This window comes from Ammospiza nelsoni, chromosome 4, assembly GCF_027579445.1.
Source record: "Ammospiza nelsoni isolate bAmmNel1 chromosome 4, bAmmNel1.pri, whole genome shotgun sequence".
Taxonomy (NCBI): Eukaryota; Metazoa; Chordata; class Aves; order Passeriformes; family Passerellidae; genus Ammospiza; species Ammospiza nelsoni.
The window spans coordinates 10,949,491-10,961,860 of NC_080636.1; positions in this window are offsets into that span (position 1 = coordinate 10,949,491).

Here is a 12,370-nt window from a genome sequence, read left to right on the forward strand (position 1 = left end):
TAGTTTTCATTTAGGAGTAGCAATAACATACTCACCATGGGTGGAGAGGGAGCCCAACCCTGTGGATGATCAAAACACGTACTAAACAGAGGAGTAGCATCACTAAAGCTGGGGAGGGAAGAACATGAACTTCCTTGGAATTCTCTACCCCCTCCACAGCTCCAGAAAGATTTCCTAGACTTGAAATGTCTGACTTTCTAATGAGTCTAATTGAAACGTCCCTCCGCCTGAAAGCTTTCACTGCCCCCTTTTTACCTTCTATAACCTAAAGTTCAGAAACAGTGCCAGAAGGACACAAGGAATTATGATTAAATATATTACACTGGCCAATAAAGAAATTATATCTAATGTTCCAAAAATCTTGGAATTAGAGGATGTAGGAGGGTGTTTACCTAGGTAACCATTAGAGGGGCTGAAGTGTTTACCTAGGTAACCATTAGAGGGGCTCAATCCTTCTGGGCTCTTACAGTGCACAGAGCAGTTTACACAAATGTATTCAGCCTGAGAGAACAGCTTCCTCACAAAGGTGTTCGAAGTGTCCCATCTCCCTCTTTAACATGCGTTTTGTGTTACAATTTAATCCCTTCATATGCACGGAATTTGACATAGCCCTGCTGGAAAGCTCAGCTCTTCCCCCAGCCTCAGCCCCTCCCAGGAATCTCCAGGCAGCTCCTGCACATCCCCTCAAAGCTGCTGCGAGTATCAGCACTTCCCAGCAATTGCACTTTACAAAAAATCCTGCAGCTTCTAATTGAGCCAGGCACTTCTTATATAGGAAAACACTATTATTTTTTCTCCTTTAAAAAAAAAAAAACACAGTTTATGAATTCTACCTGCTTACTGATACATTTGACACTATTGGAAAAATAAGGCAGCTGATTTAGGGAACAAGAATTATTCACACTAGGGAGATCTGTATCATTAACCATTTTTTGTTTCTTAATCTGTTCTTTGTGTGCTGCAGATAGAGCAATTCTGCCACCTAGAGTAAAATTTATGTCCAAGATAGAAAGATTTTGGTGAACATATACTGTCTGCTTGACTAATTTGAAATGGAAGAGATACTTTCTCTGGCAGATAATTAAATGCAAATATTATGGGTTTATTCATTTATTTTTTAAGGCATGCTACAAAATATTTAGTTGGCTGCTTGCTATCAAAATCAGCAGCATTGCCATAGAACCAGGTGAAATATATAATAAATACAGCTGAGATAATTTACATTTTTTTGGCCATTTCATTACACACTTCTCCAAATATTTCCAAGTCTTCACATAGAAGTTATATGTTTCCCCATATAAATGGAAGAGAATTCCCTTAGCAAGGTTTTTAAATCCAGAATTAGACTATTTGACCAAATCAGAAAATTAAGAAAATTATAATCCAACTGAACATAAAAATTGTTACAGTTCATTCATATATATGTACACGTGTGTGTATATATATATATGTTATATTTTTAAATATTTCTATTTTGGAGGCCAAACCCTGCTGCCAGTCGATACATTAAACACTGTCTGTTAGCTGGGAGGGGAAAAGTGAGGCAATAGCAAGACAAAGTAATTCCTTACATAGAGCTGATGATCTTTAATTTATATAAAAGCCAGGATTTTAACATCTCATTACTATGAACTAATGCCTCTACATCCAGTTGTCTTACTCACAAGAACAAAGAACTTATGTCTCCTCAGACAGGAATCTGTGGTTTTACAGATTCTGATAAATTTAAAGCAATAACATCCTTTTCTGGGGGCTGAAAGGACATATGCTGAGCTCTTCCATGAGCAGTCAAAGTACCAAATAACACATAATTTATACTCTAGTGACTCAAATACATTTGTCATCGATGTGGATGGAGATTTGCTTGCGACTGAAAAAAACTAAATATATTATTTTCTTCCTCTATTTTCTCTTTTTCAGTCAGGGAAGAACACCCTATAGAGGGTATGCAAGGTTAATCCCTTGGCTCACCGAGCATTGGCTGGAAAGGCAGGGACAAGAATTCCCTCCAGGTGCAAGTATTGGATGTAACCTTCAGATCACAAAGTCTTTAAAAATTTGTTTCCAGAAGCCAGGAGAGTTTGCCAGATAACGCCTCTGTCTTTTGTGCAGATCTGTTCCTTAAACACCTGCTACTCCTGAAGCTGAGATTGTGAGATAAGTGAACCTTGGCATGACCCTTCCTGGCCATCCTCATGGGGTTGTTCTGGTGACAAAAAAAAGCACCAAAGATCAGTTGTTGCTGGAATTAAAAATAGCCTCTGCTTATTGGCAATAATGTGTTGCACCGAATGCACATAGCACACTTCATCTGAGGATCTAAGTGTTTTGCAAACATTAATTAAGCTCTGCACTGCTATTATGATTCACAGAATGCCATTATCACACCCAAGGGATGCAGGAAAGAAAGCCATTGAAGCAAAGTATAGGGAAGCAAGCCCTTGAAAGCAAAATGATTCTGGTTCCATTTCAGATCACATCGACCTACATACATCCTAGGACAGAGAAAATAAAGTCAAGGATTACTCAGAACAGAGCAGTTGATTTTTATGTGATTTATGAAGCATAGATACTTTTTTAAAGTACTGGTTTCTTCTGACCTTTCTTTCTTTTCTTGTCATTTGCAGGATTATGTGTTATTAGCATTTCCCAGTCCTGCTATTATTTCTGTATATTCTGTTATCTTCCTAACCTTGAATACATTCACCTTTCTTTTCAAATCTGCTAGTCTCAACCTTCTTCCAATCATTTGACCTTTGAGTATCACATTTCTTCCAAACACCCTATGCCTCAAGTTCTTTCACTTGACATTTCCCTCCAGAAGTCAGAGAACATTTTTTCCTCTCTCAACCTTTAGCACATTTTTCAATACTGCACCAATCATTGCTGACTCCCTGGGGAGCAAAACATTTTCTATTCTAGGAACCAGGAGTAAACAGGCAGAGTGGATCCTGGGAGCCGAGAGCAGCAAGCATTCACTGTCCACCGCTACGTCCTTTCAGCTCATCTCCATCACAGCAGAAACACACCGAAGGACACGTTCTGAGGTTCAATAACTGGTGTGATAGGTCTTTGTGGCATCAGTCACGTTATCAACACGCAGCCAGGGTGACTGAGTGCCTCTCTGAAGCGCCAGTGCTCAATGGGCAGACACCAGGCCTTGGAGGCCTGCACACAACTGGCAGGGCTCAGATCTGCCTGGGACCATGGAACATGGTGGGGAACTCACACAGCTCCTGCAAGGGGTGGATGTGTATTGGGTTTTTGTGGCCTTCTTCAGGCAATTGTACAAGTCCCCCATGCACTGGCCCTGCTCATGCAGGCTTTGAACACCCCAGTATCTGGGAGGGATAATAGAGCAGAGCACAAGTAACTGAAGTAAGTGAGGATGTTTCAGGAGTGCATTAATGATGACTTTCTGACACAAGTGATCCCCCAAAAGCCAGCCAAAAAGGGCAGATTCTCTGCTGGGCTTCATCCTTTCAAAGAAAGAACAACTAGCCAGGGGTGTTGTGATTTAAGCCCCACAAGCACCTCAGCCCCATACAGCTGCTCACTCACTGCCTTCTGCAGAGTGCTGAGGGAATGAATTAAAAGAGGAACAAAAGTGAGAAAAATTGCAGGTTGGGATAGGAGGGGGAAAGGAATGGTGAACAACAAAAAGTTTGCAAAAACAATTGTTTAGCACCAGCCAACTAATGCCCAACTAAAGTTCTGAGCAACAGCAACCCCTGGAAAACTGATTCCCAGTTCTATGGCTGAGAACAATGTTATGGAATCTCCTTTTGTTCAGTTGGAGTCAGCCTCATGTCCACCTCCAACCTCCTCACTGCAGCAGAGTAAGAAACAGAGAAGGCCTTAATAGTGTGTTAGCACTGTTCAGCGGTAATGAAAATATTGGTGTGTAATGAGCTTCACTTTGGTCATCAGTCCAAAACATGGCACTTAACAGGTATTTTCTGCACAGAAATTAACTCCATCCCAGTCAGAGTTAGTGCAGGGAGTGTGAAGGCTGGAGGCAATCATGAATTGTGGAGCTCAGGATGCAGAAAGGAGGGGAGAGGACAAATAGCAAGACCCTGCACTCCAGGAAAGTATTTTTGGTTTCCTCCCTTTGAGGAACCATGTGGAGTACAGTCCTGGAGAAAAGAGTGGGGCAGCAGTTGGATTTTTGTTGAGTCACCTCCTCCAGTCTCAAGATTTGTCTCTCCCAATGTGCAGAAAGGACTCCTGCACAGATGAACAGGAAGTTCCTGACAAAACTCATCTATCAAAAGGAAAAATAAGAGATGACAGCAGGGACAAGTGACCCAGGAAGAACACAGAGATACTGCCCAAGTGAGTAGTAATGGAGTTAGATACATCAAAGCCCATCTGAAGCTGAACCCAGTGAGAGACACAAAAGGCAATATGAAAGGCTTCTACAGGCATACGAGCAGCTTAAGGAAGATTAGGGGCAGTGTGCTGCTGAATGGGCTCTATAGTAGCAGGCAACACTGATAAGGCTGAGGCACTCAGTGCCTCCCACACTGTGGTCCTTCCTAGCAAGATCTGCCTTTCAGAAATCTCAGGTTCTTGAAATCAGTGAAAATGTCTGGAGCAGGGAAATGCTGTCAGTAGAGAAGGGATGGATGCACACACAAGTACTGAGGGAGGCAGCCAATGTCATTGTAAGACCACCATCAATGATCTTTGAAAGGTCATAGGGGCTGAAGAAGGTTCCTGACAACTGGAAGACAGCAAGTGTCATCTTCCAGAAGGATAAGGAGGCAAATATGAGAAACTACAGGCCAACTGGCCTCACTTCAAACCCTGGCAAGGTGGTGCACCAAATAATCCTGGAAGCTATTTCCAAGTGCCCTCAAAAGGTGATGAGTCAGCATAAACTTAGAGTTTATACTCATACCTGAACAGCCTGACAGCCTTCCACAACAAACCTATGAGCTCCGTGGGTGAGAAGAGAATCGTGGATGTGGTTTATCTTTGCTTCATCAAGGCTTTTGCCAGTCTCACATGACTTTCTTATAGATACACTGACTAAATACAGACTAGATAAGTGGACAATAAAGTAGATTGAAAACTGGTTGAACTGCCAGGCTCAGATGGTTGCTGTGATCAGCAGTACAAGGCCTGGCTGAAGGACAATCACTAATGTATCCCTGAGGTTGATACTGGGGCCAGTACTGTTTAACATCTTCATTAATGAACTGAAAGATGGAATGGAGCATGCCAACAGCAAGGTTGCAGATGATAAATTTTGGGGAGGAGTGGCTGATACACCAGATGGCTATGTTGCTTTGCTGCCATTCCAAGGGAACACAGCAGTGAAGGAGAAATACGCAAACAGAAACCTCATGAAGTTCAGGGAAATCAAATTTAAAGTCATGCATTTGGGAAGAAATAAGGCCATGCACCAGCACAGGTGTTTGGGGCAAATGGAAGGAAAGCAGCTCTGGAGAGAAGGGCTGGGGGATCCTGGTGAACTTGAGTCACCCTGCACCCTTGAAACAATCCAGAAGCACTAGGCAGAGCCAAGCCAGCAGGCAGAGGGAAATCACAGAATCACGAGGTTGGAGGAAACCTTCAAGATCATCAAGTCCAACCCATCCCTAACACCTCAACTAAACCATGGCACTGAGTCCCACATCCAGTCTTTTTTAAACACATCCAGCGATGGTGACTCCACCACCTCCTCAGAGAGACTATTCCAGTACTTTATCACTCTTTCCATTAAAAGCTTTTTTCCTAATATCCAAACTATGTTCCCTTGGTGCAGCTTGAGACTGTGCCCTCTGGTTCTGTCAGCTGGCACCTGGAGAAAGAGACCAACCCTACCTGGCTGCAAACACCTTTCAGGGAGTTGTAGAGAGTGGTAAGGTCACCCCTGAGTCTCCTGTTCTCCAGGCTGAGCACCCCCAGCTCCCTCAGGGGTTCCTCACAAGGTTTGTGTTCCCAGCCCCTCTCCAGCCTCGCTGCCTCCTCTGGATGTGCTCAAGTGTCCCAAGGTCCTTCCCAAACTGAGGGGCCAGAGCTGGACACAGCACTCAGGGTGTGGCCTCACCAGTGCTGAGCACAGGGGCAGGATGACCTCCCTGCTCCTGCTGGCCACACTGCTCCTGGCACAGGCCAGGATGCCCTTGGCCTTCTTGGCCACCAGGGCTCCCTGCTGGCTCGTGTTCAGCCGGCTGTCACCAGCACCCCCAGGGCCCTTTCTGCCTGGGGACTGTCCAAACACACCATCCCCAACCTGTAGTGCTGCAGGGGGTTTTGTGGCCAAAATGCAGGACTTGACACTTGGATTTATTAAACTTCATCCTGTTAGACTCTGCCCACCCATCCAACCATTCCAGGCCTCTCTGCAGAGCCCTCCTATCCTCCAACAGATCAACACACACTCCCAGCTTAGTGCCATCTGCAAATTTACAGTGAAAGACTCAGTCCCCTCATCCATGTCATCAATAAAGATAGTGAACAGATGATACTTCCAGTGGTGATACACAACATAGGTGCTGGGACCAGCCCTGCACTCCCCAGTACAGACACACAACAGAGATGAACTGGAGCAATCCCAGCACAAAAAATACTGTGGAATCTCCATTTGTGGAGATACACAATACCAAACTGAATGTAGTCCTGAACAACCTGCTGTAGGCAACCCTGCATTCAGCATGGGTGTTAGATTAGACAGTCCCCAGTGGTTCCTTCTGATTCTAAAGGTTCTGTGACACTGTGACCCGTGTTCTGGTGACTGAATAAGACCGAAATAATTATTTTTAAAAGAAAAAAAATAAACTGACTTTCCCCCAATATGTTTAAAACTCAACATACAGAAAGAAATCAGAGACTGTCAGACATTCTCATCTACTAACTGCAATCCACCAGCAGGTTAAACCTGCAAAAATTTCACCTACAGTAAGAGCTCAGAACACTTTTGAAAAACTAGGAGGGCTCACTGAGAGCATTGGATTCCAATTAAGACAAGCTGCAAGACTTTTTCCAGAATGGAAACACAAACTACAGAAACAGGGACTATGCTCTAGCAGAATACTAATGTTAATGTTGTCAGCTAATGAGTAGAAATGAAGGGATAAGCTTGAATATTCCTCTCTCCTATTTGTGTGCACTCCATTAACATATACAGGGTTTTCAAATAGCTAGAATACAGATGTGAAATACATTGAGAGCACTACTGAAAGTATTTTTGATATTTTCATACCACTTAGGTTTTACATTCTCAATACTTTTGTATCTTTTCCATTCCCCCATCATGTCACTTTATGAAAGTCCCTGTTTAAGATGAAAGAAGGTGAAACCTGCTTTTTATAATATACTCTTTCCAGGATTTTCATTTTACTTTTCATTCACTCCTCCCCACACCCCTCACCCTCTAAAATTTGAATAGGTTACAGTATCTTGAACGACAGAGGAGAGTTTAATGCAGCTTTGGAAAATCACCACTTTTCTTTGCAAGAAAAAAAATGCTTAGCTCTCAGAAGTTCTATCCCTTAATCTGGTATAGTACTTTTAATTAACAGAAGCTTAACCTTCATTCAACCCCTTGCAAGAAGCCAGTCACTATTGCCTTTATTTTACCAAACAATTGAACTGTCTAATTAAAAGTCACAAAATAAATAAGTGACAATGAGAACTAGATTTCAGCTTCTGTAGCTTAGCTAAATGCATTATGTTATCTATTTATATTCATTAGAGCAAAGATCTAAAGGCACATCTTTGCCAACACTCACCTTTGAAGGGCCAGAAGACAAAAGAAATCTCTCACTTCAAAGTGACAGTAGACAAAACAACTGAATTTTCCACTTGAAAGATTCATTGCTCTAAGGTATTAGTGGAAATTTATATAAATACTTAGCCATCTATTTATTGCTACATACATACATATGTATGTATATATGTATGTATATATATATGTATATATGTATATGTATATATATGTGTGTGTATATATATATATATATATATATATATATATATATATATAAAAATCCCACACACACACTAGCTGATGTTGAGCTTGAAGCAGACATTGTCAATTTTCTTTTAAGGAAACTTTTGGGGTTTGGGATTTTTTTCCCCTGTCACACTAGTGTGAATATTGCCATGCTAGGCAGTAGCTAGCTATTTCATCTAGATAGAACCTGGCTGAGCTGCTCAGGGTTGAGTCTTATCAGGTACAGCCCTCAAATCACACAAAGCACAGCCAGCAGCAGCCAGGGCAGATCAAACACTAACCTGGGGTGCAGTGGGCACCCACAGCAGGGACTGCTTTATCTGTCTCCTGAAACAGAAAGAACAAAGTCCTACCAGTTCATTAAAAGCAGCTTTGAAAGTCCTGTAGTTTTCTCAGGTATTTCCAGAGCCACTTAAGATGAAGAGGGCTGTAAAAAGTTGTGTAAGGTTCATGAAGCAAACTTCTTCCCAGCTCAGAGCACGACATTACTGTTGTGTTATCAATAAAAAAACAGAGAAAAACACCACACCACTTCATTTTCACTAAACACAGGTAAACGACCTGCAATAGTGTAGAACGTAAGTTATATTAAATTATATTCTTCCACAGTGAGATTGTACCTTGTGTTTTCATACACAACAGACATTTTCTGTGTATTTCTACAACCCAGTTCTACAGTGTTGTGGAAAGAAAGTGCAACTAAAGAGTCTACAATTAAGGTTTTAGTTGCACTTCCAGCAGGACTTAGCAAGAAGCTGACCATATCATACAACCAGAGATGGGGGGCAGAACTGCAACAGAAACATTAGTAATAACCTAATTGGAACACATTATTTGGAAGAAGCCCCCTAGCTAAGTTACATGAGCTGTAATATCAAGCTGGCAAGTTGATAGAACACTATTCAAGTGTTTCCAATTGATAGGATAATATTTTAAACCCACCTAAAATCCACAGGTGTTGATAAATCTTTCTGGTGTCCATACCAGTAAGCTATAAAATTCAAGGAGCAAGGAGGCTTCCAGCTATAGACCCACAATCCAACAGTATTTTCCTGAAAAGTAATACCAATGTGATCTTTGAATTCCTGCCATTTATATTATTCTCTGTCCCCCAAATTCTCCATTGCTTCAGTCACACCCTACAGTACAGTACTGATCAAAGCAGGTGTCCTTTACTGCTAAAATCCCCTCTTTTCTTATATATAGAAAAGCATCCCAGTAGGACACTCATATTTCCCCAAATCTTCAGTAGGAAAATTGTGAATGTGCTGTTTCATGGGCACACAGCACTAAAACAGTCATTCACCACTGCAAAACCCTCGAGAAAAAAGAGGAAACAGCCAATGTTTCAGCAGAGCTCAGGCTGCACCTAAAGTGAGAGAATTATATGTTTAATTTCCAAGCCTTTCTGTTTAAATGAATGTTTGACTTCCCCCAGACAGGGAATACAGTAAAAAGTAAAAGGCTTTTTTCACAAAAAGCTAAGAAATGGAGTTGCCTGCCTAGTTTATGTAATTCTTTGCAGAGAAGTCATCCTCTAATGTGAATACTAATTTCCCTTGTGAAAAGGAGCAGCAGTAATAACCAACAAGTTGAATGTGAGCATATTTGCGACCTAACTGTCAAATGAAAACGTGTGAATTACAGTGCTGCTTTCTCCACTGATGTTTGAAATCTAACATATGCCAGTTTACACAGTGCTTGGAGATGGAGAGCATCTTTTAAAGACATGGATAACATCCACCCCCTTCTCTCTCTGGAACAAAAGAAAAAATTAATGTTTGGTTGTAATGCAACAAAAAAATCAATCACAGCTCTTTGATAAAGGTTTGTCGGAGATTCCCTGGAAAATAGGACACCTGAGAATTCTTAACTACAGCAGATACAAATCCAAAATAGTTACAGCAAATTAGTGCCAAGGAAGGCTGAATTATCTCCATGTAAATCTCAGAACAGCTTGGTTTGAACCAAGAGGCACCACCTTTACCTACAGATGTAAGTAAGTAGTATGGGGCAAACACTCTTCATAATTTTGGTTAAGAGCATATTTAAGATAATCTAGAGAAAGGAGTGAATATGTGTTATTGGAGACCTTACATTTGATTTCAATAGCTCTAAATGAAATGGTGAGCATGAGCAGAACTGTATTTTCTGCTACACACTCAGGAACAAGGCATGGGGAAGTCTATAGCCTTTAACTGATAATGCCAGCTGGCATTTCTGCCTTTGTGGAGCTCCCTTTCACAGTACTCCTGCAGGACCTTTATCTTTAAAATACAGAATCTCAAAATAATTTTGAAATTATTACCATGCAGTTTTACTAATGAGGGTCTGAACAGCAGGAGTCTGGTCAGAAATGTGGAGGAGCCCCATTTGTGTTTTTCTTTAGATTCTTTAATGCTGAACAGTACATTACATCTCTCAATATGATGACTCAAAAAGAGCAAAGTTAGCTTTTACAAGAGAAATTATTACCACAGCAACTGATGATTACCTTGCACAACTGGCCACACTAAAAATGTCCTTATCAGTAGTACACATCCAATGTGCAAATTAGCACATTAGTTGTTGATTAGCAGCTCCATACCAGATCCTACATCAGGCTGCCAAGTCTCTTTCCTCACATCTAAACTACATCTAGAGCATTCTATAGGATAAATTAGTTGATATTAACAAAACTAATCATCTAATTGTTCTTGTACACTTTTTAGTGCACATCCTTAATGAAAACAAAGACTAAAAAATATAACAAGGTGCTTTCACTGTTCCTATCAAGTACCCAAACATATTACTCCTTTTAGTTTCTTAATTCCTGGCTGCTATGTCATGAGCACTGTCATAAAGGGTTTGAAGAACTCCGAGTAGAACTACCATGTTTCCTTTCATTCACACTACTTTGGGGTATTGAAGAATAAAATATTAACTCTTTTTTTTTTTCAAGAAAATTACCTGATTCGAGACTGCAGTAACTAGAGCTCCTTGAAGGCTTTTCCTTAATTTATATTGGCATGATTTAGGTAGAAATTAGAGAATTTTCTCCACTGCCTGCAGAGCCTCAATTGGTATATTTGTATCTGGCTAATATTAGCAGCGGTACTGAGTAGCTACAGCAGCTCTCTCAGACACACCACTGATCACCAGCAATGCACAGTAGCTCTGGCCACACCTGCCTGCACTGCAGTATTCCAGGCAGAAAACTCCAATCAATAATAACAATAACAAAGCAAAACTCCAATAAAAAACCTTGAAAAAAAATTAAAAGCCTAAGGTTTGCCTGTAGGATGAGGAGATACATTGCTAACAAGAAAGCAGCAGAGGTGTCCCAGACCTGCTTTAGGAGGCTGCACAAGGCCATTGAAGAACACAGATTGCACTGCAGAAACTTTTCACTGCATTACAAAGACAAAAGTCAGATTCACTCCAAAACATAACTTCATATTGAAGGCAATGCTGCCACTGATGGGTTGAGCAGATGACTGAAAGAAATAAAAATCACCAAACCACAATTAATTGTTGTATTTAGTTAGCCTACACTGGAAAACTTGTCTTTAAAGGATGTATTCTTTTCTACGAGAAGTTTCTAAATTGAGGTTTTTGAAATTGATCTTTTTTAACTGTTACATATTAATTTTGGAATTTATACTGGTTACAAATCAGAAGTCATACATCAAAGCAGAAACTACAGACTTAAAGCACGCCTGTGGCCAAGCAATGTCTAGATGCAGGAATGCAAGGACTCTTCAAAGTGACAGGAACTTTATTAGGAAAAGTTCACATTCAGAAGCCCTTTGCTTGTTAGGTACTGGAGATACATTAAGTTTGCCAACTTTATCAAAACCCTGTGTGTGTTTCTTATGTCTCTTCTGAAATTAATCAAAATCTCTGACAATGTAAGCTGCAGTTATCCAGGCTGTTATATGCTCCAACTAGGCAACAGCAATCTGAAAAAAGAAAATACTTTTAACAAAACATGGATGGGGTTTGGGGGAATTTGGAAGGTGGGGGCGGTTGGTTGGTTGGTTGGGAGTTTTTGTTGTAGATATTTAGGGTAGTTATCTGTCTTGCAGTCTTCCTGGTAGATGACGCGCCATCTCCAGAGGTGTATCAGATGTTATTTCTGATGTTTTATTTATCTTTCTAAAAGTATCTTATCTAAAATTGCTACAAAAAATTTACACACAGTAGAGACTGAGCAAAAAGCAGAATTTACCTTTTTTTTAACACAAAGCAGTATTTCCACTGACAATCCTCCTTAGGATCTTATATCTACACCTTAAAAAAGGGTGTATTTCTTAAGAGCAGGAGCAATTAGTCTGTGTTTGAGCTTCCCTCATGCATAACTTGTACGTTCAATCATTATTCCAGACTCCTACATTGCAGAGGACAAACAATCCATGGTAT